The 26,621-nt window shown below is 46.4% G+C and overlaps 1 protein-coding gene across 6 annotated transcripts in view; it reads right to left on the reverse strand.

The window, feature by feature from the left end:
* Window positions 1–26,621, reverse strand: part of TSPAN9 (tetraspanin 9) — a 1,448,163-nt gene that overhangs the window by 876,844 nt on the left and 544,698 nt on the right. For 3 of the 6 annotated variants that reach the window (XM_069628282.1, XM_069628283.1, XM_069628284.1), the window contains one exon: window positions 23,931–23,983. The exons of the other annotated variants lie outside the window; for them this stretch is intronic. The gene's annotated coding sequence lies outside the window, so the exon portion shown is untranslated. The remainder of the gene's footprint in view (window positions 1–23,930; window positions 23,984–26,621) is intronic. 6 annotated transcript variants of the gene reach the window in all.

A 26,621-nucleotide genomic window follows, 5' to 3' on the forward strand; every position in this document is an offset into this window, starting at 1 on the left:
TGGATTTCTTCCCTCCCCCGCTCTCCTGCCGCAGCCCACACGCAAGCACCATACATTAGTAACAATCACGCGGGGGAAAAAAAAATCAACAATGATTTTTGGGTCTATAACATCCTTTGAGTTTGTCTTTCTGCATACAAATGAGACGAGCTGCAAGCAGAGGATTGGATAACTTAACTCTCGCCAGAAAGAGCATGAACTACCGTACATCATGACCCAATCCTACCCAAAAGCATAAACAAAGTGTGCCATGTGGTGGACATAGCCAGTGGCGGCTGGTGACATTTTTAATTGGAAGTGCGTCATTTTTTCCACAATATGTGGGAGCGACCGAGCATACAGAGGGAGCCCAAACCATGCAAGTGGGGGTTCGGGCGGGATTCTCGTCGACAAAACGGCAATAAAATTTGGTTAAAAAGTGCTTTTTCAGCAAACATTCTGTGAAAAATTGAGCAAAAAGCCACAGTTTGCAATGAGTTTAGTAGGTGCACATGAAATAAAACCAATAGGTTGAAGTTATCAACATTGCACAGGAACATTTTCATATCACACAATATATGAAAGTATAAAAAATATTTTCATGTTGTCTGTGCCCATATATGTCCATGGATGCTGCAACAATATTAGCCCGCATTACCATACATCTGTTGGCTTTACCAGTACCAAATTCCAAGACACAGTAAGAAAATATGTCGAGTCTGGACCCACCAATGGAGGCACTCTCAGTATGCTGCCTTCCCCCTTGTTTCCCAGTAAAATAAAAATGCCATGCCATTATACATTTCTGTCCAAACTAGACGAGCCCATGAAAAGAAAAAAGTCCTCCTGGTTGCCATCTGTGACCAATTTGGACAATTTGTACCCTCTCTTCAGAGGGCATACCCCCCTATGAGGCGAGGGGGGGGGTGAGCCCAATCCACAAGACCCTCCCTAGGGGTCTGGGTGAGTGGGACCTCACTGGGAGTAACCCCCCCACCCCTCTCTGGGACAAGGACTGCCAGTTGAATGAGGGCCTCCCGGAACAGATTACATTGTCCGCCTACATGGGACTTAAAAGAACTGTTTGTTCTCAGGTTTTCACTACAAATGCCAGCAATCCTACTTTCACCCTGTTGGCTTCGAAACAAAGCTGTAAAGGAAGAAGGACACACCTTTTTTTATTCTGATGATGTACGAAAGAACCGCAAGAACTGTGAATGGGACGAGAGCTCCTATGCCGTACGTGACACCTGCGGAGGGAGGAGAATCCTCGATATGCAGAGATAAGCCCATGTGGTTGTGTCACTTCCTTGAGGGGCATAGCTAGAAGAAGCCACAGAGCCAGCAGTGGCATAGCCGGAGTGAGACCCGCTAGCTGCAGCCTACGAGGTGGATATGCTGACCGCGCAAGAAGCTCTGGTCAGGAACAGAGGGCAGACGGGAAGCAAACCATTTTCCCTGGTGGCATGCCCACTAGACAAAAGTCGTGGGGCGGGCACCCTGCAACGGACGCCGAGACCAGGAGAAAGAAATGAGCCCAACTTCCTGAGCTCCACACAGTGAGTGCCGGTATGTGTGAGACGAGCGTGAAAAGGGAAGCAAACGCTCCCAATGTGAGGCAGCCGCACAAGGGCTGTAAACTGTGAGGTCAAAGACTGCCGGTCATGGTACAAGAAGCTGGGACACCAGAACGGGCACAAGACCAAGGTAAAACAGAGTGCGAGAGATGTGAATACTGCATAGCGAGGCTGGAGATGTCCCTAAGAGCATGAAAGATCGAAGGAGTGGAACGGGCATGCAACTCAAGTACATCAGAGTGAAATAAAGATGAACACTCTATATGAAGGCTGGGGAAGAGGTTCACATAATAAGAATCTAAGAGACTTGCATGGACACAGGTCTTGTGAACCAGGGAGGGGAAGGGGTTTGTGTGTTTCGTGCCAAGGCTGGGGAAGCTGACAATTATATGAGAGTAATTGGACTGAGAACCAATAACCCTACCAACAAGCCAAAGGCCTTTGGGGAGTCCCAGTGCCACAAAGGTGGGGTACAAAAAAGTATATATGCAAAGTGTTTTGAAATAGGAACACTCCTCAGACGAGCGCTTAAATATAGACAGCGCCGCCAGGTAACCTTTATCAGTACCCACTTGCAGGCCCCTGTGGCCCAACAAAAGCAAAAAAGACAGAACCATAGGAATGTCACATGAAAAAGGATCCACATTCTCAACCCTGCACCAGTCGCAGAACTTTCTCCAACGGCAACGGTACAGGGACTTTGTTGCCGGCCGCCTGGCCGAAAGCAACACCTCCAGCACGTCTTCAGGGAGGTCCCAATCCTTATACCTCAGCCTTTCAGAAGCGAAGCATGAAGGTTGAGGGATCTGAACTCTGGATGGAGAACCCGACCCTGCTCCCGTGAGAGCAGATCGTCTGGGTAGGGAAGACGATGTGGAGGGCAGATGGACAAGTCGAGAAGGTCCGGGTACCACGTCCTCCGAGCCCAAGCCGGTGCAATGAGGATCATCCGGGAACCGAACCTCTGTAACTTCCGCAGCACTTGCGGGATGTTGGGGACTGGAGCAAACACGTACAGCAGTGGGTAGGACCACTCCACCACAAACACTTCTCCTAAGGCTTCTTTTAGAGGAAATTCCTGCGAGCAGAACCTTTTGCACTTCCGGTTGACACTGGAGGCGAAGAGATCCACTTGAGGGGTCCCCCAAAGGGCGAGGATTTCCAGGAGAATCTCCTGAGCCAGCCCCCACTCATGAGAGATCGCGCTCTGCCTGCTCAGAGTGTCCGCCGTCTCGTTTTCGTATCCGGCCAGATGAACCGTCGAGATCGAAACTTCCTGCTGGATGGCCCAGAACCAGAGCTGCATCGCCTCCCTGCACAGAGGAAGTGACCCTGCCCCCCCTTTTTGTTGAGGTAGTACATGGCCACTGTGTTGTCCGTCAGAATCAGGACATTCCTCCCACGCACAATCGGCAGAAAAGCCTTCAGGGCAAGCATGACGCCCCTCAGCTCCAACAGATTGATATAGAGTCTGAACTCCAATGGAGACCAAAGACTGCTGACTGTCAACTCGTCGGCATGCGCTCCCCATCCAGTGAGGGATGCGTCTGTCACGATCGTTACCTCCGGCCAGGGTAGCCAAAATGGAGCCGCCTTCATCAGACTACCTTCGACGGCCCACCACAGAAGGTCCTGGACGACCGAAGGCGGCACCTGAACGGGGTCCGACATCCTGCCAGAGGACTGTAATCACTGCATCTTGAGGGCCCATTGCAGAGATCTCATCTGCAACCTGGCCTCTGGCACCAGAAGAATGCAGGATGCCATGAGGCCAAGCAACCTGAAGAACTTGAACTCTGAGTGACTCTGGGCGTGTTGAAACTTGTGCACCATCTGCTGAATGTGATGAGCCCTCATCTGGGGAGGAAAACACTGCCCCAGGGATGTGTCGAGTACTGCTCCGATGTACTGGAGCAGCTGGGTTGGCGTCAAATGCGACTTTTTTAAGTTGAGGGAGAAGCCCAGCTTGTGAAGGGAGTGGCAGGTGACTGACAGATGATCCAGGACTTGCTCAGGAGAGCGCACCCTGATCAACCAATCGTCCAGGTATGGATAGACGTGAATCCCCCCTTTCCTGAGATACGCTGCCACCACCACCATGAGTTTGGTGAAGACCAACGGGGCGGAGGTCAATCCAAACGGAAGGACCCGAAACTGAAAGTGCGAGTCCCCAACCACGAACCTCAGGTACTTCTTGTGCTTGGGATGGATCGGCACATGAAAGTAAGTGTCCATGAGTCGAGAGACACCAACCAGTCCTGAAGTTGAAGGCCCTGGAAGACTTGAGAAAGAGTAACCATCTTGAATTTGTCCTTCCTGAGGAGCTTGTTCAAACCGTGCAAGTCCATGATTGGTCTCAATCCCCCGTCTTTCTTTGAAATAAAAAAATAAGGGGAATACCATCCCTTGTTCCTCTCCGCTACAGGCACCAGTTCTATGGAGCCTTTCTCTAGCAGGGACTGAATTTCCTGCGCAAGGAGCGGATCCGGTCACTTCAAAGAGAGATTCCCTGGTGGATTGTCATGAGGCCTCTGCCGGAAAGGAATACAGTAGCCGTGGGCTATGATCTCCAGAACCCACACATCTGAAGTAATGGCACGCCACTCTACAAGATGCTGCGCCAGCCTTCCTCCAACCAGTGTACCATGGGACATGGCCTCATGACTGAGCTGAAGCGGCTGCGGCAGTGCCTGAGGGCAAAGAGGCAACTGCCCGAGAGGCCTTGGCACCTCAAGTACCTTGTTTTCCACCTCGGGCACTCCTGCAGTGGCCCCTTTGACTTGCAGCTCCTCTCGATTTACTAAAGGATGAGTAATATCGAAAGGAACCTCACCTCCATTGCTGTCCCCTAGGATTAAAAGGCGGAGGTTGGCGAACTGCAGCGCTCAAAGACTTTGCTGCAGCTTTTGAGGTCTGCAACCTCTCAAGGCTCTCGTCAGCCTTGCTGCCAAAAAGATGTTCACCATCAAAGGGCATGTTGAGGAGCCGGATTTGCACATCAGGAGCAAACCCCGACTTCCGCAACCACGCAAACCTGTTTTTTACGGTGCTCGCCGCCATGGACTGGCTGACACAATCTGCCATGTCCAGACTTGACTGAACGGACTCACACATAGCATCCTTGCCATCCTGTACAATAGCAAGAAAACGTTCCCGTTCCTCTCCTTTGGGAATATGTTCAGCCGCCAATGAAATACAGTTCCACAGAGTGTGCCTGAAACGTGACAAGGCACAAACAGAGTTGGCTGCCTGTAAAGCCATACCCCCTGAAGAAAACATTTTCTTCGGCCAGCCATCAAAACGCTTGTCGTCCCTATCAGGAGGGATGGTAGGGTACGACGCCTGCTTTGTTGGGGCCATAGCCGCCTGCACCACCAAACTCTCCGGAGTGGGGTGCGTGGGCAAGTAACAGGGGTCACTACTGGCTGGGCAGTATTTTCACGGCAAAGATTTGCTTACTGCCGGGAGGCTCCAGGGCAGTCCAAGCCGCCAACACCCTTCTTTGCAAAGACATATGGAAAGGCAGTAATGGGCCAGTTGGAGGACCTTGGTCGAGGATGTCCATCAGGTCATCCTGCAGAAAATCCACAGGTGGCGCAGACCACCCCAAGTATTCCGTGACCCTCGACATAAGGCGCTGGTACGGGGACTCGGCATGGGTGCCAGGCTCAGGCCTACAGAACTCCACCTCCGGAGAGGTGTCCAGACCACTGGCGTTGTGCAGCGACTGACCCAGGTCTTCAATCTGGCTGTGACCACACAAAATCTCATCAGGCACCTCCTCAGGCACCATACCTTCCTCAGACCCCTCATCCCCCTCAGAAATATAATCCAGAGGTCGAAAGGAGGGCACAGAAAAAGAGAGAAACACATTTTTTGCCTTGTCCAGAGCCTTACTGGGGGGTTCCACCGTGCCACTGGGTACCTCCGACAAAGCAGCCTCGAAAGGAGTCGACAGAATCGGCGTCGACGGTGGCACCGACAACTTCGACGGCATCGATACAGTCCTCGAGGGCGGAGCCCCGAGCGTGTCCTTCGGCAGCCTGGAATCCCTCGATGACCTCGGCGCCAAAGGCGTCGATGTCTTCCTCGAAGACTTCAAAGGCTCTGACGGTCTCAAGGGCGTTGAGGACCGGGACCTGGAACGGGCATGCCTAGAGCGACCAGCCTTGTCCGACTGGGACCTCGAAAGCACCCGGTGGTCACGATGACCGCTCGAGCCCGAAGGCGCATGAGTGGCATCTCTAGCACGCTCACGGCAGGCGTTTTTCAACAGCGCGACGGAACGGAGCCCTGCGACTGAAAAATCGCCATCATCTCCTGCCGGAACGAATCCCATTCCTCAGGAGTGGAATGCTTGCTGGGACAAGCAACCCGCCGATGGGCGGAGTCCTCGGATGAGGACGGGGAAGGCGACCTGTGATTGCGCTTCCATGAGTGCCTCGAAGAGGCAGATGAATGGCGAGAACAACTCCTGGACCGAGAACCCCCGGACTCACGATGACATTGCGGAGAGTTGCCCCTCGAATCGTCTGTCGAAAGTCCAATGGATTGTGACTTCAGGGGCTTGGCCACCTTACCCACCGACAGCTTCTTCTTATGCTCCCACAAGGCCTTCGATGTAAGCGACTGGCAGTCGACCCAGTCATCCGTATCGTGGTCCTGCCTGAGGCACCAAAGGCAAGCGGCGTGTATGTCTGTCAACGACATCTTGGACCCGCAAACCCGACACTTAAAACCCGACCGCGGGGTGGAAGAAGCCGAAGACATCATGTTAATACACAAACGAACAGGTTCGAAGAACCGAAAGAACAGGATTCAGCAGAACTGAGGCGCGCCGAGATCTCCGAAGCGAACACTTTTGCGGAAAAAACGGAACTGAGGCTACGGGCATCGTGCATCCTACTTATAACATCCAGTGACGTCGGCTCGACGGAGGCCCTCGAGGACAGCGTCTCGACGTCATCGACACAGACGCAGAACATTTTCCGAAGCAGCACAGCTGTGGTGATTAGCGTCATAGATATGGAATACGTCGGAGGACCCAATCCCCTCGAAATGACAGTTCCAGGACAACCCCTAGGCCAGCCGGGTTGTTCTTGGGTACCGCATAAATCCTGGAATAGTAACCAAAGATCCTGTCTGCAAGAGGAACCGGTTGTATTGCCTGCATTTGCAAGAGTGAAAGGATTTACCGCAAAAGAGCAGGGAACCCGATCTAACGAAGAGGAGAGGACGGTAGAGGCAAAGGAAGAGGAAGACTGAAGCTCATGGAGACTACGGCTATAATCCACGTGTTGCTGAAAAGATGCTTCCAGGTGTCCTGGAACAGAGCCAAACAGCCCCCCCACATGGGAGCTGTGTTCCCCCCACCTTGACGTCACTGCTTTTTGGCGTCAGAGGTAGGGGCAGAGGAGAGGGAGCAGAAAAACCCATGCAACATCCTCCAGATTGAGAGGAAGAGAAAACCGTCTAGAAAGCATTTATAATTTTAACCGAAAAGCCGCATATGAAGACTGTGCACTGTATAAAGATATTTTAAGGAACTGCAAGAGTTAGTGGCCTCAGGACTCTTTAATTTTGGACTACAACAAGCACCCCACCTCCTAAATGTTCAATTTGGGCAAGTCACTCTTCACCGTGGATCCCCCTCAGCTGGGCTCAGATCCCCTTTTATACCATTAGCCTCCCTCAGCCAGGCTCACACCAATTTCAATTCACAGACATCCCTCAGTCAGGTTCACATTTGCTACATCAATCTCTTCTCGGTTGACTCACGGTTCAGCCCGGATCCCCCTCTTCTGGGCTCAGATCCCCTTTTATACAGTTAGTTTCCCTGAGCCAGGTACAGACCAATTTCAGTTCATAGGCTATCTAAGACTTTCAAATGGGCACAGGATTTAGCTTGAACCGCTGCAGGACCACTTCGATTTCACAGTTCAATAATTCTCCCACGCTCAGTTGAATACCAAACAAAGACCTTCGAGTGAGCATCCACGTTGCGCTGGACCACCCTGTATCTGGTGCCTATTTCGGTTTCATAAAGTTCAATCACATAAGAGTCATCTTTCCTCTTAAAATGTTGTTGCTTGCAACCTTGAGTGTACACAGTTCGGTCAGCTATCAGTCTCTTCGACTCTCCGGCTGTGCCGAATTCAGTGGGGTTGCTTTGTTGTCTGAGCCAAGGACAGTACCGTGGCAGCAATCACTTATTCCTGCCTTAGCTATCAATGTGAGAGGGCCCTGTGTACTCGACACACACTGCACCCTTATTCCGCTGCAATTCCCAGTCTTATGTTTCTTTTCCTCAAGGCCTCTTAAAGGACGCAGTTCTTCTTCGAAAAGGTCAAGGGTAGTTACCTCCTTGCAGCCCTCTCTGGTCTCGCCAGATTTCTCCTAATTTTAAATGGCCATCTCGGCATTGCAGCTTCCTTGTGCTTTTTACCTTGCTCAGAGTGTGCTTTCGTGCTCCGACTTTTATCTGTGTGGGGAAGTGTGATGGAAGTCATGTGTGTGTAATTATCAGTAATTGGCTGACTCTGCCTGACCCTTGTGTTGGGACATGTCAGATATATGGCTTTGGTGTTAGTACATTGTCGCTCATGATGAACTGTCCGTGAAAAAGTGTTTGTGTCGGGAAAGGGGGCGGGGGTTTGAGCTTCTATGTATCATACCTGATAGGATGGGGAAAAGGTGTTATAGGGAAGGTGATACCGTGTCTCACCCTTCAGTGTCCCACTTCTACTCGCCGAAGACCCTTTATCCAGGTGATCCTCCCCCACTGATCCACCCCCAGGAACTGGATCCAATAGTGATGGATGTGTCCTGGCCACCTGGATGACAGATCCCCAGGGACTAGTGGGTGAGACATCTTCAGGTTTCTCATATATGGCATTCATTCTTCCGTCTCACATTCCCCCTTGCAACTCCACAGCATTCATAGCCGCCAAATAAACATGCACACCCAAGGAACCTGCACACTCTCATTCTCTCACTGTCTTACAAACACAAACCCTTGTATATACGTGCACACAAATAATTGTTATTCTCCTACTCGCAGCTCCATGCCGGATTCCAGTCCACAAGGCCTCGTGCGGCCTCTCGTAATGAAGGCCCTCTGGGTCCCATGCAGCATACAACAGGAACCAGGAAGCAGAGTGCATTTCTGGGCTACTGTGTTTGCGCAATGGAGCCAGAGGGCTTTTTAATATTGACTCGGTATACATAATTCCAGCAAATGGCATTTCTAGCAGCTGGACAAATCACTGCTTTTTGTATCCTTCACTGTATGCCTCTTCCTCACAAACAGTATCTGCCACTCTTGTTTCTCTATCAATCTGCTTCTCTTTATCTCTGGTCTCTCCTTGACCATACTAGCTTTTCCATCTTCCTGTTCACCCGTTTCTGTGGTTGTCTCTATCTCTGTGTCTCTCTCTGCCTCGCTTTCCCATTAACTGTGCTTCTGAACGGTCTTTCCCCTCACGCCCCCAGTACCATTGACTGACACTCTTCTTTCAGTCCATTCTTCTACTTGCACTTTCCTTCTTCTTTGTTTCCTTTTCTTTCTTTTCTCTGTGGTTCTCTTCGCTCTCATTTAGGAATTTATTTTCCCTTCTCATTGTTTTCCTTTTATCTCTGTGTCTCATTTGTATACCCTTCCTTGCTAGTGCCACCTGATAACTGAGGAGTCTGGTTAGTGCTGTGAATAATCCACATCACCACTTGATGTTATGGTGCCAGATACTGTGAGTTCAATTTAATGTCATCTTATCTCCACCCTGTAAAATAGGATGGGGATGAGATTGAAATCGCAGATGTATTACTACATTTCTGTGTAATGTACAAAACTAAGGAAAGAGAAAGGTCTTGATACTAAGATGCTGTGGACCGGATACCTGGAGGCAGCCGATTCCAGTGCTCGTGATCGAGGCAGGACAGCAAACCACCACCTATTTGTGTACGTTTGGGATAAGCAGTAACATCCTTGCACAGAGTAATTTGCACCCAGGCGTAGACCTTGCGGCTTTGTTTAAATAAATAAGGGGGCTTGCCCATACATCAATCTGTGCATCATTCTCAGTACCGTGCACAGGATAATAAGCAATGTGGAGCCAACAGGGAACGTGCAGGGATTGCGTAGGAAGTGCAAGGCGAGAATGGTGATGAAAACGTTTTCTAGCGGAGGACTGGACTCATCGCTCAATTGAGCCTTCTGGAAACCCACAATGCATTCTGTTTGCATAGTCCAATTTAGATGTTACCAGCATGGATACGGCGAACATTCGTTGCAGCCTATCTAAATATTTAAATAAGTGGGCAAGGGCCTTGGTGAAGCCAGCAGACTTGCACTAATTTTGTGATTTTTGGAGTTCAGCGAGAGCCTTTGGTCAAGCATTATGCCAAGGTTTCGGACTACTTCTCAAGAAGGCCAACGTTTGTATTACACCAATGGCACTTGAGGGCCAAGTGGTAATTTCAGTTTTCCTAGGGCTTAATTTCAGGAAGTTGGCAATGCGGTCTATGCTTATTTTTAGAGGATCAGTGTATCTTATATGCTTTCTCAGTCTATCTGCGTGGACCATGTGAATCATTGGCAAAAGCAAACATTAACCATGAGGGGTGAAAGTGTGGATGCTGGGCAGGACTTCATAAAATGGGCGTAGGTCTTTAAAAACCCAAGGCTGGCAGTGCATTGAATTCAACGTGAAGGAAATCTCCACGCTCGGGCTGTGTGGATCATCAAATGCTCAATGCTTGGAGTCTCATGAAAGGGTTGCATGGCACGCAGTATCAAATTTTGCAGATAGGTGGAACAATGGCAATGCCTTCACTCCGCCTCTATGGAGTGCTTGCGGGGTTGGCTTATGTATGATGGGTGGAGGGATATCACACGCTCTGAATAAACTTCAAAAATTAGAATGGCACATCCATCATAATCTTTCCATCTAAGCATTACAATTCTTCTTATTGGACAGATCAGAAAGTTATTTCAAATACAATAAAATCATTCTGCGGATAGTTGCATTCGCCCTAAAAAATATCCTATTTTCTTTTGACAAATCAATTTACAGACAGGAAAAGCAAATGGCTATAGGTGCAAACTCAGGTCTCCCTCTACCCCCATTAATTAGCCAAAAGCATTCATGCCACATTACAAGGAGCAACCCTTGAATAAGAAAGTAGAAGCCTATTTACCACACAATCAATTATGGCCAAGCTATATTGGATGACAGTTCAATTACATGGGAAGGAACGGCAGAGGCACTACATCAATACAGTAAGATGACGAATAGAAATGATTTTAGAATAGCCTTAGGTACTCACTATAGTAAAGAAGCTACTCCTTTTTCTTGTTCTGGAAACAAACATAAAAACAATAAACAAACTGGAGTCAAGCAGGTCCAGAGAACCCGCAGTAGATTCACTGTGACACCAGTCACAAGTAGTATAACAAAGGATATTCTAACGGGGAGAATTCCTCAGAGCCAAAAGAAACAGTCGCTGAGAAAGAACAACGGGCAACGTTAGGGGATGACCTCAAGATTCCTCAATAGAGGGAGTAACATTATGCATGCAAATGCATCGTTGAATAGGTGGATGCGAGACCCATAAATCCTTTCCTAACATCCAAAAAAAAAGGAATTCAGTAATGAATCCAATGAGGTAAGACGTCACAGACTCACCAACAAGCGAACATTGATCTATTGTACATTAGCACCCTGGGTGGGGTGCTGGCCAGTCAGGAGGATCGAAACGTGCGCTGTACTGTATGGTACAAGCCCACGTGCCTAGCTGCCTGCACAGCCGATGCCCCCTTCCTGGCTCCCCCTTCACCACTTAGCACCAGTTCAGTTTCCTACACAGGTGACAATAGTCTCTTTTTTTTTAAAGAACAAAAGAAACATACCTTTAGCGCATGGCTAGGCGACACGCAGCACTGTCATCCAGGCAGCCCCTCTTCAATTTTGATGACGTTGGGCCATGGGATAAAGGTACGTTTCTTTCATTTTAAAAAAAAACAAACACTGTTAGCACCCGCGTAGGTAACTACACAGGTGCTAATGGCGATATTAGACTCGGCGGCGGGCCGAGCCGCATGTAATATCACCTCAATATTATGGCGATATCACACAATACATTAAAGAGAAAGCAGCTACTGCATGCTTTAGTGCTCAGACCATTAAGGGCATGGTTATCCCACAGTTATTAAAAAGTACATCCAGAAAAAATACCTGGAGTTCTCACAAAACTAAAGGCTACATTCAAATGCAGCACCGGTAACATCTGCACACAAATTCAATAATGCCATATCATTAAAATAACTGAGAATAACAAATACAAGATAAATCCTTTTGTTACAACCAGTTATGTGTATATGTCATAATTTACACGTGCATTTCTCAATACATTGGAAGCACAATTAGACTGTTGAAGGATCTGATAAGTAACACACAAGAGCAATTAAAACCAAGATGCCAAATATGCTAGACAAACACACTGGTGCCAAAAACACCTGGAAGCAGACATTGGAAGTGGAGGTTTCTGGGCTTGGAATATATACCACAGTGGGGAACAGAGAACTCATTTTATGACAGAAGGAAGCTAAATTGATTTTTTGGTAAACACCATTGAAAAAGAATTCAACCGTGACAATGAAATATTTCACATCTTTGTGTAAATGTAATAAACACATAAACCTATGTATAATGTAATATATATATATATATATGACAGTCGTTGCCATATACATATATTTGTTGACATAGACTTTGCACAAAATTCTCATGCTTATAACTTTTGACTTGCTCGACGGATTTGGATGACAAGTTCCAAAAAGAAAAGTTTGTCCTGGACTCTCCTAACTGCACATTATGAGGAAAATTAATTAAAGGAATAGGCGCTCTAAAATATTATTGGCTAAAAAGATGGGCAATAGGCTAAAACATACTTTAAACATATTTTGAATGAAAGTTCCTATGTAAACACTTTGAGCAAACGAGGCTTAAAGCGTTTACATGGGAGCATCTATTTTGCCATTTCAGGCAGCCTCCTCAGTCTGCCCAGGCGGCAGTAAAAAAGCAGCAAAAGCACCCTACTGGGAGCTTTTGCTTACTGCAGCCAGAGCAGAGCTGAGGAGGCTGCCTTCACTTTCATTTTACATTTTCGGTGCACCACAAGCCCAGAGAAGCACATAAAACATAAAATGAAGGCAAAAAACAGAGGCACAGCAATTACAAATACAACGTTGTTGTATTTTTGATTGCTGTGGTTGGAAAAACACAAATCATAAATACAACAACGTTGTTATTCTGACTGCGGTGGCTTTCGCGTGGAGTCTCCTGGGCTCCCCCAACCCTGAGGGAGCCCAGGAGACTCCAAGCGAAAGCCGCCACAGTCAGAATAACAACGTTGTTGTATTTGTACATATCGTGGCATTTACAAATACAACAACGTTATATTTCTCACTGCGACGGCTTTCGCTTGGAGTCGCCTGGGCTCCCTCAGGGTTGGGGGAGCCCAGGAGACTCCATGCGAAAGCCGCCGCAGTGAGAAACACTGCAGCATTTCAAAACACACCTGCATTATGTTTCTGCCTGCATTGGCTTTCACTTTGATTCTCCTGGGCTCCCCTGGGGGAGCCCAGGATACTCAAAGTGATAGTCACGGCAGGCAGAAACAACGCGGTTGTATTCAACAATGCTGCAGTTTTTCTTTCTAAGTTTCTCGGGCTCCCCCGGGTCGGAGGAGCACGAGAAACTTAGAAAGAAAACCGCAGCGTTTGGAAATACAACAACGGGGCTCCAAGCGGAAGCTACCGCAAACATAAATACAACATGTTAAAAGCTGCGGTTTACTTTCTAAGTTTTCTGGGCTCCTCCTACAGCTAGTGCTTATTTAAAAAAAGAAATAAGCACTTAACCAGATGCAGCTTTCCTGCCTGCAGTCTCTGGTCTCTGTCTTCCGGCACCAATGAAGCAAAGGTCACCCAGTGGTAGCTTTTGTTTATTACAGCTGGCTGGCTTTTGCTTCATTAGTGCCACAAGGGCAAGCACAGGAGGCATCCATTTCACAAAATGGATGCCTCCTAGTGCTTCACATGTTTAAGTTTGAGCTTAATTTGCTCAATACTTTACATAGGGACTTTAAAAAATATATTTTTTAGATATATTTTTAGCCAATAATATTTTAGAGCACACTACTCCTTTAAATAGATTTGATAGGTTTTTAAGAAAACAAAAAACATGCTGCTTTAGCCCTAGTTCCGTTTTCCCATAGAGAAAAGGTGTTTCAATATAACACCCATAGCACAAAAGCATCTAGACGGGTTTGCACCAAAGGTGGAGAGGGTCAGTAGATCATCAATCCCGTCATCGGTGCGCAAATTTGTTGACTTCCAGGCGCGTTTCAGGCTATAGCAGGTTATTAAACGCGCGTCAGATATGTATAGCTTATACTCCATGTCACTATCGAAGGTTGTTAATCCATTTATGGTTTTGCATTTTGTCATTTACTTCATCATTTGTGACTTTATTTGGTATACAAGCAGGCTCGGACACGCCTATAGGGCAATGGGGCAATTCCCGAATCAAAATCGCAAAAAGCTACTGCAGGCAGTTTGTTTTGTCAAAGAGGGACACTTCTTTGGCACATGTGGGCCAGTTTGACAAGTTACTTCACCATGCCGATAGTAGTTTTGACCAGCGTTACTGAATGAATATTCTTTAAAATACACAATTTGCATCACATTTGATCAAAACGTCCCCTTGCAAACTAAACTGCTCAAACAGTCTGTCACAAAAGGAATGAATTGCCATTTGCAACTATGGGCCACTTTTTCATTGGTGACTGAGACAATTTTATGCCCCAGTCTGACCCTGTATACAAGGGGTTCTATAACAACTTCCTGATAGGCATTGATGCCCTTATGTAATTATGCAGCTAATGATTGCTCTCCTCGTCTCACCATTTATTGTGTTCATAAATGTTATCTGTGAAACATACCTTTTTTCTCTTGGATATAAAAAATATCTTGTAGAGGAACAGGTGGACATGTCACCCCTAGCTCCCGCACCCTCACCTCTATCATATTGGAATATCAGAACAGCCCTATGTGGGACACCAGGTATTTTCCCAATACTGCATCGAGTGCATGAGAGACGATATGTACTCACCGCACTGAAAGGGTGGAAGGAAGTCTGCACACACCATTGGACATTGATGAGCTACAAATGAAATCGGACAAGGGCAGAGTGACGTCATGAAAGAAAGACACGAAGACACACTGAAACAATATGCAAATACTTAAAGGATAAAGATGTAACTGGAGCAATAGGAGAAACATGTAATCAAAGACGAAAAAATCATATGCACCAAAGAAATAAAGAGATGAAGTGAATGTACATTCGCAGAAATGTAAATTAGCTGAGACATATAGACGTTTGCTGCAGAATGTTGCTAAAGCGACCATGATGGAAAGATGGACACCAGACTTGTGTTGAAACTAATCAACCTACCTCAGAGGCAGACTAGGGCTGCAGAGCCAGGAGATGCTGGAAAACAGCTTTGTGTGAGGAATGAAGAGGAGTCTATTGGCCTGGCATCAAGGATGCCACTTCAAGGAATAACTGCAAGGCACAAAGGGAGTTAAAAGGATAGGCCATGTATGTAATACCTATTTATCTTAGATTTAGCAAAGAAGAAAACATCTGCAAGCGCCAAGTATTGGACAATCAAAGATGTGAAAAGCCTATGCAAGTTGGATTGAGAACAAGAGGAGTAATGACACCCAGCTTAATTAAATCAAATAGCAGTAAATAGAGGGACAAATTGACAAAATTATGAGTTCCTCACACGTGACTCAGAAGTTGAAAACAATGGCCATTCATTAAGCTTTAGACAAAGATAATGGTGAACCTACACTCCCTTGAAAGTCCCAGAAAAGAGAACAGACGGCAAGGTCAACTATAAAGAAAAAGCCTTGGTTGGGGCTGGAACGATGAGAGATGATGGACTAATTGAGAAAGCGGGTAGTAGTCAGACGTTGCTCTCTGCACCCGATTTTCGTTTTGCTTATGTGCCGCCAAAGGTCCAAGATTGGGAGAGAATGCCAACCAATCGGAGGGTCTATGTAGCAACATGCTATACAATGTTGCAAAGGCCAACATGCTGCTGTTATTCTTCTATAATCTATATTATGTGTATTTAGAGGTGGTTCAAGGCATGCCCACTAGATAAGGGGCATTCAGTGATATTACTATTACTTATGGGACATATAGGTGCATATGTTCCCTTAACCAATCCCTCCCTTCAATAGGTTTTATGGTTTGCCACGTAGGATGATGTCACAGCTGACGTACATTGAGATATAAAATCTTTGTGTAATCAAAATTGAAGTGCGAGTGCATGGACTACAGTTTGCTTTTCACCAAATTGCCCTGCTTTATTTGAGCTGGTAATAAAGTAGTACTTTGCCATATTCTTTGAGTCTGTCCGGTTGTTTGGGTCTGAGGTCATTATTGGTAATTCCATCAAGCAGACGAGATGCTTCAAGCACAATCTCATTAAAATATACATTATATTATTAGAGTTAGTACTTTACATCATAGACAAGGCTGGTTTCTTTTTTTTAACTTCAGGATCATCCATTAACTATTTGGGAGATGTGTCACAAAATTATTGGGTTAATGACACCCTCGTTTCAGCTGACACGAAAAGCAACAGCCAGGTAAGTGAACAATTTCACAGCTTCCAAATTAAAGTTTCTACATGAAACAAAAGGTGCTTACAGTTTTTGAAACCAATTAAAATCCCTGCAGAGCAGCCTGGTAAGAAAATGAAAAAAAGCACTGAAAAAGTCATTAGTCCTGGCTTTGCAAATGCAGAGTAGAATTGTTTTTGAAAAGCCTCTGCAGGACATCCAACTCTATTTGCGAACATGGGCTAGCGACTTTGCCAATGTGTGTTATTGTAGATTTGCTTGTCAATGGAATTCTTGACAATGTCTGCCACACTGCAAAGTTCCCTCACTTCCGGTTCAGTTTCGTCGACCTGCATCCATCCTGCATGCTGTTTAATCAGTCTGGTTTAATGTGCAAAAGAATGAAACCGTTTGGGTTTCATACCGCTGCTTTCTTCCTGTAAATCAGGTTATATTTTCACAGTGAATAAATGATGCATTGTTCAGTGGGCAGAGTTGAGTGGCTGGGCAGTGGTGCGAGAATAAACATGAGCAACCTAACTTGTACTAATTCGTTCTACTTTGCAAAAGCTCGTTAGGTACAATACACTGACAAGATGCAGTGACAAAAGTGATGCACACCACAAATGCTCCTCTACAACTCTCTTAAATCCCCCACAGCTTTGTAAAATCTTTAAGGAAGAAAGTGCACGTCTTGCAAAAACACCAACCCGTAAGCAAAAATGTTCTCATGTAAAATAGATATTCATTTGTATAATGTACTGCCATATACCACAGCTCGAAGGTGCTACAAAAAAGGAAATCTGACATGTCACACACACACACGTACAATATAACACTGCCATTTCAAGGCGATGCCTTGATGATATTGCTTTAGTTAAAATGTAGTGGTTCCATGGTAGATAATTGTTCTTGATTAGGAGACTCTCTATTATAGTAACTATGCCAGGGGTACAAAGTTAAAGTTGCAAACCAACGGCCAGGCATAAAAAGCCACTCACCCTCACAATTCTCTGCATGCATAGACTTGCCATTTCTTACTCGCCATGAGTCAATTATCACTCGTCAATGGAGAGTGCACATTTTGAGGCCCGAATATGCTGTATTGCAAGTCAAAAGTGTAACTAAATCTATAAAAAGTAGTGTGGAAACAAATAAAGCTCTTACATGCACTTTTTGGGAACTCCCTCCCTAACTTAGACAGTTGCATTAGCTTCTCCAAAATAAGTGACATTTGTCATGGCTGGACAAGCAGCAAATGACTCAAAACAAAAGGATATTATGCACGGTGTTCAACTATGGTCACATACTGGCAATTCAACGAACAAAAACAAGCCAGGCTTTTCTCTGCCTCACTGGTTGATAGAAAGTCACTCTCAGTAATTTGGGTTTAAGTGTTTGATGTTATGAACAACCGCATAAGAATGCACCCGTACCTGGAGATTTGTTCACGCGTCCCGTTAACGTAGAATGTGATGCGTTTTGAAGGACCCAAAATATTTTGACCTATTAGGAGTGTTTTATTTCTCTTGCCTTAGTCAAAATATCTATTCCATCAGACAACTGTCTTATGCCAATGCATTCAGATGCGCCAACGCAATACCAAACGGCATACAGCACTCCTAAGCCACACCTGTCGCGTTTTTAGGACTTTAGAAATTCAGATGATGACAAAGTGCCCTGTCTCACTCTGGGGACAAATCGTGGGGTGACCAAGGGAAGTGAACGCCTCCCCAAGTGCCCAGAGATGGACAATGTTGTAGATTTCCAGATCACCCGTATATAGTCCCATGTCAGGGGAAGAGACAGCCACATGGCACCAGCGAAGGGCTGGATCCCTATGCCTAGGGAGCTCAGACCATATGGGAGAAGGTAAATCATGCTCTTCTCAAATGTAAAAGCACAGGGCTCTAGCTTCCACTAAAGCTGTGGACGCCGACAATGCTGTCTCTTAAAGAATCCAGTCCTCGAGACAGAGGAGGAGGAATGTAGCAAACTGTTATGGCGCTGTGCCTTTGGGAGACTGGGACTTCGAAGGCCAAAAGAATGAGATTTGCAGGTGCCGCTAGCTGGACCCATATTTCCAAAGAGATTATGCAGCGATACGATCTCCTGGCAAGTAAGATAGATTTCAAGGGCACACTGTTACTGTAGAGAACGCCCCACTCATCTGCCGTGGCTCAGGGAAGTTTCACGAGACGGGCATTCCCACGAGCAACACAATGTTGCCAGTGCATTTTACTACTAGCAGCATTTCCACTCCCTCCCACACAACGTTTGAATTCACTGAAGGAGAGCATTCCTTTCAGACACAGAAGGGACCGGCACACTTTTAAATAATGTGCCCGATTCCATCTCACACCCTGAGAAGGTAGGACAGTTGTGCCCTTCTCAGGCAGTGCTCTGAACAACATGGAAAAAGGAGTGATATCCAAAATGGCGGACATGCCAAATAAAGGCTTGGTCTGGCCCCTAAAGCCCAAGTCAGGCTCATGCCCAACTCTATTAATGGCAGCCTATCACAGCCCCTTACCAATTTGAGGTCACAGGTCGAGACATTCGCAGTAAGACAAGCCCAGGCAGCAGTACTGCAGGGCTGTTCAAACCCAGACTCACGGTCGGTGTGGGTGTTTGGAGTAGGAGCTGGTGACCGGAGAGTGCAGCTAGGAGTTCTTGCAGAAGGTTGGAATAGAGAGCAAGAGATTGATCAAACCCCAAGAGCCTGGAGGCCAGGCAATATTGCAACCTGGAGGAGTGACCCAGGGGACCAGATGAAGGAATCAAGAGAGCTGGAGAAAGGGTAAATGGGTGGAAGAGTTATGCCAAAAAGGGTTAAATTACTGAGAAAGAATGTAAAGCCTACAGAGGAGGTGGAAGAGATCTAGAAACCATTGAGGTGGAATGTAGGGGGAAGGAGTAATCATTAATTACTCTTTTAAAATGCTATTAATACCAGAGTCCATCCTCTGAGAACGGGACAGGCACTCAAACCTGTGTTGCGCCACGTCGTCTTGCTTCCAAGAGGGACGCGTTGCCCCGGAGATGTCCTTGCAGAATGCAGAGGGGAGAAGAAGCTGGGAGAGACTTAGACGCTTCAATGTTAAAATAGAATTGTGAGCATGGTGCGTAAAAAGGGTGAGGAACGAAAGACTGAAAGTAGCTATAAAAAGACTATGGGGTCATGATGAGTTTGTCGGTATCCCTCCAGTTAGTCCAGTGGGATGCAGGAAAACTGACCCTGCTGTTTTCGCAGCCAGATATCTAGGAATTACCAGGATTTTCCAAGTGGTGGAAACGCATATAAATCCCCTATCCATGGAGTCCCATAGGGCTCTGTGGTGGGGATTGCCACAATTACCGGTACTGGTAATACCAGTGTTGGTAATTGCAGGATGTCTTTGCCGTTGGGGGCCCGATTTAACGGCAGCTCAGGGCTGGGTGTAAGTCAGTGCCCACCGTGACAAACTTGGGTTTTCCCGGTACAGTAAAATTGCCAGACCCAGAATTACCTGCAATTTTACCGGCAATTCTGCCATACAGTGGAAACTGTAATGACCCTCTATGTACAAAGAGATGAAGATTATAGTGTGGCAGTAGTATGAAGGAGGGTGGTGTTCAGGGGAGAGAACAAGTTGTACATCTTGATTAAAAAGCTGGAGAGGCTTAGAATACTATGAGAAGTGAAGCAGAAAGCAGAGTGGCATGCAGAGGAGCGAAGAGGGTGCCCTGAGTGCTGAAGAAGATTAAATGGAAATAGAGATTATTAAGACTGATACCACAAAGAAAAAGGGGTGCTCAGACGATGGAAGAAAGTGCTTGAAGTGAAGATGTGGGGGGAGAGAAAAGTAAATTGAGATAGTGACAGCAGCACCCAAACAGGCGAAGATGGTGAGTGAGAGGAGAGAATTGTGGCGCGACTAATGGGATAGTGCGAATGGGGTGAAGAAGGTGAGAAAAAATAAGAAGGAATTGGATAGTGTTGGGAAGAGTGCCCCAAGAGGTGAAGCCGGTGGGAGAGAAGGTAGAGGCTTACAAGTTGAAGACTGGGAGAAGAGTGCGGCCCATCGGGATGAAGAAGGAGATAGAGCGTGGAGATAGAGTCAAGTAAACAGATCAGAGGTGGTCACAAAAGGAGAGAGAACTGGGAGAGAGAAAGAGGGTGAAAAGTTGATTTTAGGAGATAGATACTTGGAACAGAGCAGGATACGAGTAGGTCAAGCAGAAAGAAGGTGATGTCCTGAGGAGATAAGGAAGCAGGAGCCTGGAAAGAAGGAGGCAGGGGAGGGAGGGAGGGAAGAGGCAGTGACCTGTGTAAAAAGGATGCCTGATTGGCTTTGCAAGGAACTAGCAGTGCAGTGACTCAAGGGGCTGAGGCGCCCCTGAGCTTCAGGATGTTGGACCTGGAGGTATTGCAGCTTCATCAATTAGCAGTGTCAATTTACATGGAGGCTACATCTCCCATAATACCCTGGGACCCGAGTCAGAAATTACAACTCCAGATCTCCCTTGTCAGGCTTACTAACCAGACAAACAGGCTGAAAGACATGCCTAAAGAAAATAAGGTACTCATTGGGTTAAACATACTACAGGACCAAAATTGTGGGAAGAGTCCCTTTAGGGGATCACCAAATATACCAGTGACCATTATAGAGGCCCTCTTGGCACAAATGGGATGGACAAGGGGACCCTTTAAAGGAACAGAGGAGGAGTGTCTCAAGGAGTAGGCAGAACCTGCACATCTGGCTACCCTTGTGCAGGTACACAGAAACCACACTTATATCTTCAAGAGAAAGGAGTTAGACAATCCAGGACCGTGCAAGGAGTTCATGGGGCCTGCAGCCCAGTAGTCATCAGATACCCACCCAGACACACACAACTACAATTCCAAGTCACCTCTAGCAAGTCTGCACATCTGAATTTCCTTATCCTAAAGAGGGGCTATTACACAACGTAGGCCCACACTCCCAATTAGTCTGCGAAAGAAGTGGGAGAGTGGGAGAAACACAGTTGCTGGAGAAGATGCACAAATGAGTTTGGAGCGATTTGGTGAAAGGTGTGTGGAAGGTGCTGAAAGGCTCCTTGTGAAGGAGACAGGAAAAGGCGGGGGGAGAGAGAAGGCCAGAGGTGGAGATGGACCTCGTGGAAAGTGGGGAGAGTAGGGTGGTGGAGTCCATATTGGAAAAGATGGGAGAATAAGATCAAAGGAGGAGGTGGAGGTGTGTCAAGTGGTTTATTGGAGAGTTATAAAGGAGGAGACTGAAGGTTTGCTGCTGTTGAAGAAGGATGGAAAACGTAAGGCGATGAGAGAATTTAAGGAGAAGGTAGGAGAATATAAGGAGGGGGTTGGCAGAATCGAGGGGACGGTCAGGAGATTGTTGAAGGAGGTTGGCTGGTTTACGTATGGGGTTAGGGAAATGGAAAATGGCGAAGGAGATTAGAGTGAAAGGGTAAGAGGCTTCTTAGATGAGGAGGTTGGGGCAGAGATACAGGAGAGTGTTGAGGAAGTGGTAGGATGAGGAGGGTCATTAGGAAGTTACAGAAGGAGAGACCAAGGATGGGGTGGGAAGGATGGGAAGATTTTACCCAGTTTGCCCATGTTTCATTGCAATCATTGTATTTCATTATTTTCAAAATATTGTTAAGTGACATGACAGTTTTTCATAACTGTGAAACAATAATGCATTTTGATAGAGGAATAACATCAGTGCAAGACATGTACTACTATTCAGAATGATAATAACATAACAGGTTTCAGTATATCCCTTAATGAGAAGGGTTGGAGAAGATATTTAGGAAGAGGTGGAGGAGAGTTATCAAGCAAAGATGGAGTATAAAGTGATTATGTTACAAAGATTTGTAACATTTTTAAAAAAATGTAAAAAAGGGCTATGAACAATAGTATTATGCTAAATAAATAGTACTGCTGACCAGATTCGATGCAATGTCAGGAGAAGAGAATCATTCTAATCGACTGGGCTGGAAAATGAAGGTCCATGGGAAGAAAGTTGGTTCATGCGACCCATTACTTTTTTCCTCAAACAATCGGGAGTTCGTATCATTCGAGGAGTATTCTCCCAGACAGCAGGACACACATCATTCGATCCTCGGTCATCCAACTTAAACTTAAGTAGACACTGCGGCCTCGGAAAGAAAGTACACCAGGCCTTTCTTTGCGTTCCCCTTTCTTCAATACAAAGCTACTGCGGAGTTTTCTCTCTGTACCTTATGTTTTATGGTAAAGGGGTACAAGTGCCTCCAGCAGTCTGCTGGAAGAAAGAAAATGAGCAAAAGACGGAGAAGCGGGAAATTGATCCTATGAATGGGAAATTGATCTGATAAACAAAGGGATGCCGTGCAAACGTACCACATTCCGTGGTACCAAAAAAATAAAAAAAAATAAAAAGGGAAATTGTTCTATTGGATTTGGTTAGCAAATACTAGATGATGAAAATGAGTTGTCAATACTAGGCCAGTTGAAGGCAAGAAGGAAGAAACTAATATCAAACGTCTCGGCGGAATAATGTTCAAATAAACGAAGTGCCGCCAGTCGGTTCTTGGGGTTTCTAGATCGAGTATTTGAACAGACTGAAAAGCTCACTTATTGCTAATTTGCTCATTATTCCTAATATTCATAAATTATATTGCTAACAAAAAAGCAATTGGCTTGGCTCCAAAACTGTTTGCAGTCAATCCCAGCACATCTGCAAGTCATTTTTCATCCTTGCAGTATCTAGAAAAAAAAGAAAGAATGGAAACTTGGGAGCAATGGAAATCGGCAGCGTTTTGGCTCATTAGTAAATATATTGGGGTTTTTGCAGAGTTTACATCCGGGACAGAGAGAGTGAGTGTGTGTGTGTGTGTGTGTAAATTGCCCCATGCAGCTTGCCTGAGGGTCGCACCGCAATAGGTTTTGGAGGTTAGCCTAGAGGTAAAAGATCTCGCTTTGGGAACAGGACAACGTCGATCCCCAGTCCAGCACTTAGACGCTGGAGGAGAGCAGAATGAAAGCGCTATATATAGCGGCAATAATGAAAGTCAGGCTGCAACGTGCTTTCGCAGAGACACGTGCACTCACTATCAGCCAGGTGCCTTTAATCTTTGGCTGGATGCTTTGGACTACAACTCCCATTAGCTGTACGTAGCCATAACAGTCAATGGTGAGGGATAGTGGGAGTTGTAGTCCAAAACATCTGGAAAGCCACAGGTTGCAGGACCCTTACACTATCCTAATGACATGCGTTACTGATGTATGCCCTGCACATCTGGATAACTATAACAAGGAAAACAATCCACCAAGTGTAATCTTCAGACATAAAAACAGCGTGAAATTGATCAGAAGACCGTGGATGCCAGTCAAGGGGGGAGGGGGGGCTAGCTGGGAGCAACAACGCTTTGAGCAACAGAATGGAGTCTAAGGTCGTTCAAGAGATCGATTCGTAATTCAGAGGAAAGTTCAGCTGCACCAAGAACACAGCTGAGCACTCTGGGTCCCTTGGCGCTGCTGGGGCCGGATCACCCAGGACACATCAAATGAGCATGCGCCCTAGGGGGAGTGCCACTAGAGCTGCACATTCTGCACGGCACGCAGCCACATACATGTACATTTAATCCTTCCTGGCAGCAGGCGGGCCACCTAATTCATGTATTTTTCATCTTTAAAAAAAGTAAACACTTACTCAATTTCTGATATCCAACTAGAGGTGGTCAGTGCCAGGAAAGGCTTGGAACTCTGCAAAGGAAATGATAAAACAAATGAGGCTTTGCCAGATCATAGGCCTGCGATGTATGTGTGTGTGTGTATATTTACGTAGACAAATAGAGAGAGAAATATCATGTATACATAGAGAGAGGGTTAGCATAAATATCAATACAAAGGATGCCTTTTTTACGATGATTCAATTTTCTGAGCAAAAGCTGATGAGCACATAACTTCTACAATTCCGGCCAGTGAACAGGGCCCGCAGTACAGAGAGCCAGATGGAAGACATCCATCAGCATGCGCGAGCGGACACGCAATTAGAGGCTCTTTTTCGGTGTTTGCAGGAATAATGGGACAAAGAAAAATATAACAATATTTTTGTGCAGTATGGGGGCAGTAGACAAGTCCTGTGTGAAAAGCAAGATGAAAGGACAACGATATTGATCACCGAGAAGCCCATTGTAGTTGTGATCTATTAACCTGCCACCCGCATGAAAAATCTGAATGATGAAATTGACTGGATGTTCAACACATCATAACCAAACCCATCATCCATCCCTGATGCGCCTGTGGAAAGTGAAAGCTAATATTGCCTGTGTGAGGTCCACCGCATTAGACCATGCGCTGTATAGAATGAAACCCAGGCAAGGGCAGACACATCAAGTATTGATATCATCCATAGGGAATGGTTCCCTTGGACCGCATAATCACATTATATCAAAGTCCTCTTTCATTTTGCGTGACAGCCCACAGATTGTGTGCGTTCTTTTGTCGGCGGCTATGCGAAAGGGCTAAAGGCGCGCCCGAGGAGCAATGTGTGAAATCTTCGCAGGCAATGCTATCCATGTGTAACTCAAGTCTTAGCGCATGTGAAAACATCTCAAGACTGGCCATCAGAGATAGCACTGCAAGGCGGTGGTGCCACATTTACAGTCTCGCTGAATGACATAATGGCGCCTCTGCGAGAAGCCCACTGATGTCCGTTCCAGGCCGACGCGGCCAAAGCTAGCTTGGCATGAGACCGCCCTGTGCATCGTGCCAATGGCGACATGTGCAGGAGAGCGAATGCTGTGCATTAAATCCAAGGCAAAGACTGCCCTGCAGTGAAATGACTGTATTCAGAACAGAAGCCCCCCCCCACACCCCATTGCAATCTGGTCTATTGGCCACGGGCCGAAACCATGCAGACTGTTAGGTTTTCGTCTCCATTGTCAAATAATGAAGCCTTGCTGAAGAGTGCAAATGTTTCCATGCCACACAATGTAAAAAAAAGTATAGTATGGCATAGAAATAATGTGCTTGGTGAATTAATGGGCATTGGCATAGATGGCAAACGAAAAGGCACATTAATGCAACCACAGACAGGATTTTGGGCACAGACAAACCATTCATCATTCGCCATTACAGTATTGCCAACATATTTAATGCCACTGAGTTTTAGGGATCAATGTTTTACAATGTTGTAAAACACTCCCAGCCCTGGCACAATACACAGTAAACAACAGAGCACTGCACAGGCACGGATTCAGGCACCCATGGCAATGGGGAGTGGGTATCTAAGGCAGGGGTATGCAACCTGAGGTTCTCCAGATGTTCTGAACTACAACTCCCAAGATCACTCTCCATTGACCATATACTGGGCCAATGGGAGTTGCAGTCTAAAACCTACGGAGAGCAGAAGGTTGCAGACCTCCGATCTAAGTTATTCATGATGCCATATCATCAAATCCGAAGGGGAGGCGCAATGTTGGGAATGGACAATTGAGTGCACTCAACTGACAAGAGGATAGGAGTAGGGACGTTGCCCACGACGTTGACAGCAGCATGGACTCTCAACTGATCGGCAGTCCAGGTGGCAAAATTGCCAGGTGTCTATCAAGGGGTGAGCTGGGGCAGAACAGAAGCAGGCACATGCAGACCCCCATTGATCCCCCCTTCTCATCCGCAAATTTGAGAGTCATGGCCAACATACACCAGGAATCTAAATGGCACAAGGGCACAGAGAATGGAACCACATCTCGAACATGCCAAAATGTAGAAATACAACCCTATGATCTGTGCAAAACTGTGTGAGGGCCCGCCTGGCATCTGCCCGCCCTAGAGTTGGATGGACACACCAGGATAAGCAGCTCGTTCAACAACTCCACAAATGAGCCATGCCACAGCATGCAGACGCATCGTCTGAATGTCCTACCGTAAGAGGGATATTATACACTGTTCCTCATCGTCCCCCTTAAAATCCTATACTGACCATTGCATTTTGCCTCTTCCCGACACAAAACAACAACATTATAACAAAGGAATTTAAAGGCTGATTAAAACAAGTAACACAACATATGGACTCCACCTAACCTGAAAGAGCAGAACATCTGCAGATCAAAAGCATAGATACAGCTATTGGAGGCCCAACAGTTCCCCAACCTATGCATCCCAACGTGGTAATGGGATCTGTGCCTATAGGGGTGGGCAGTATATGCAGCCTACTGCCACATCAAACTGTCCAGGCTTGAAGGTCTCTTAGGAATGCATACCCACAGAGCAGAGGCTTGGCATGCCAAAGCCATATCAGACCAATAGCTACACCAACAAGCCTGCAAGCATTGCACCACATGCATGCTGTTATCTCCATACAAAGGCACATACACGTTCATACATTCTCAGCGTGAGA

Source organism: Ambystoma mexicanum, chromosome 12 (assembly GCF_040938575.1).
Source record: "Ambystoma mexicanum isolate Mex_15411 chromosome 12, UKY_AmexF1_1, whole genome shotgun sequence".
NCBI classification, from domain to species: Eukaryota; Metazoa; Chordata; class Amphibia; order Caudata; family Ambystomatidae; genus Ambystoma; species Ambystoma mexicanum.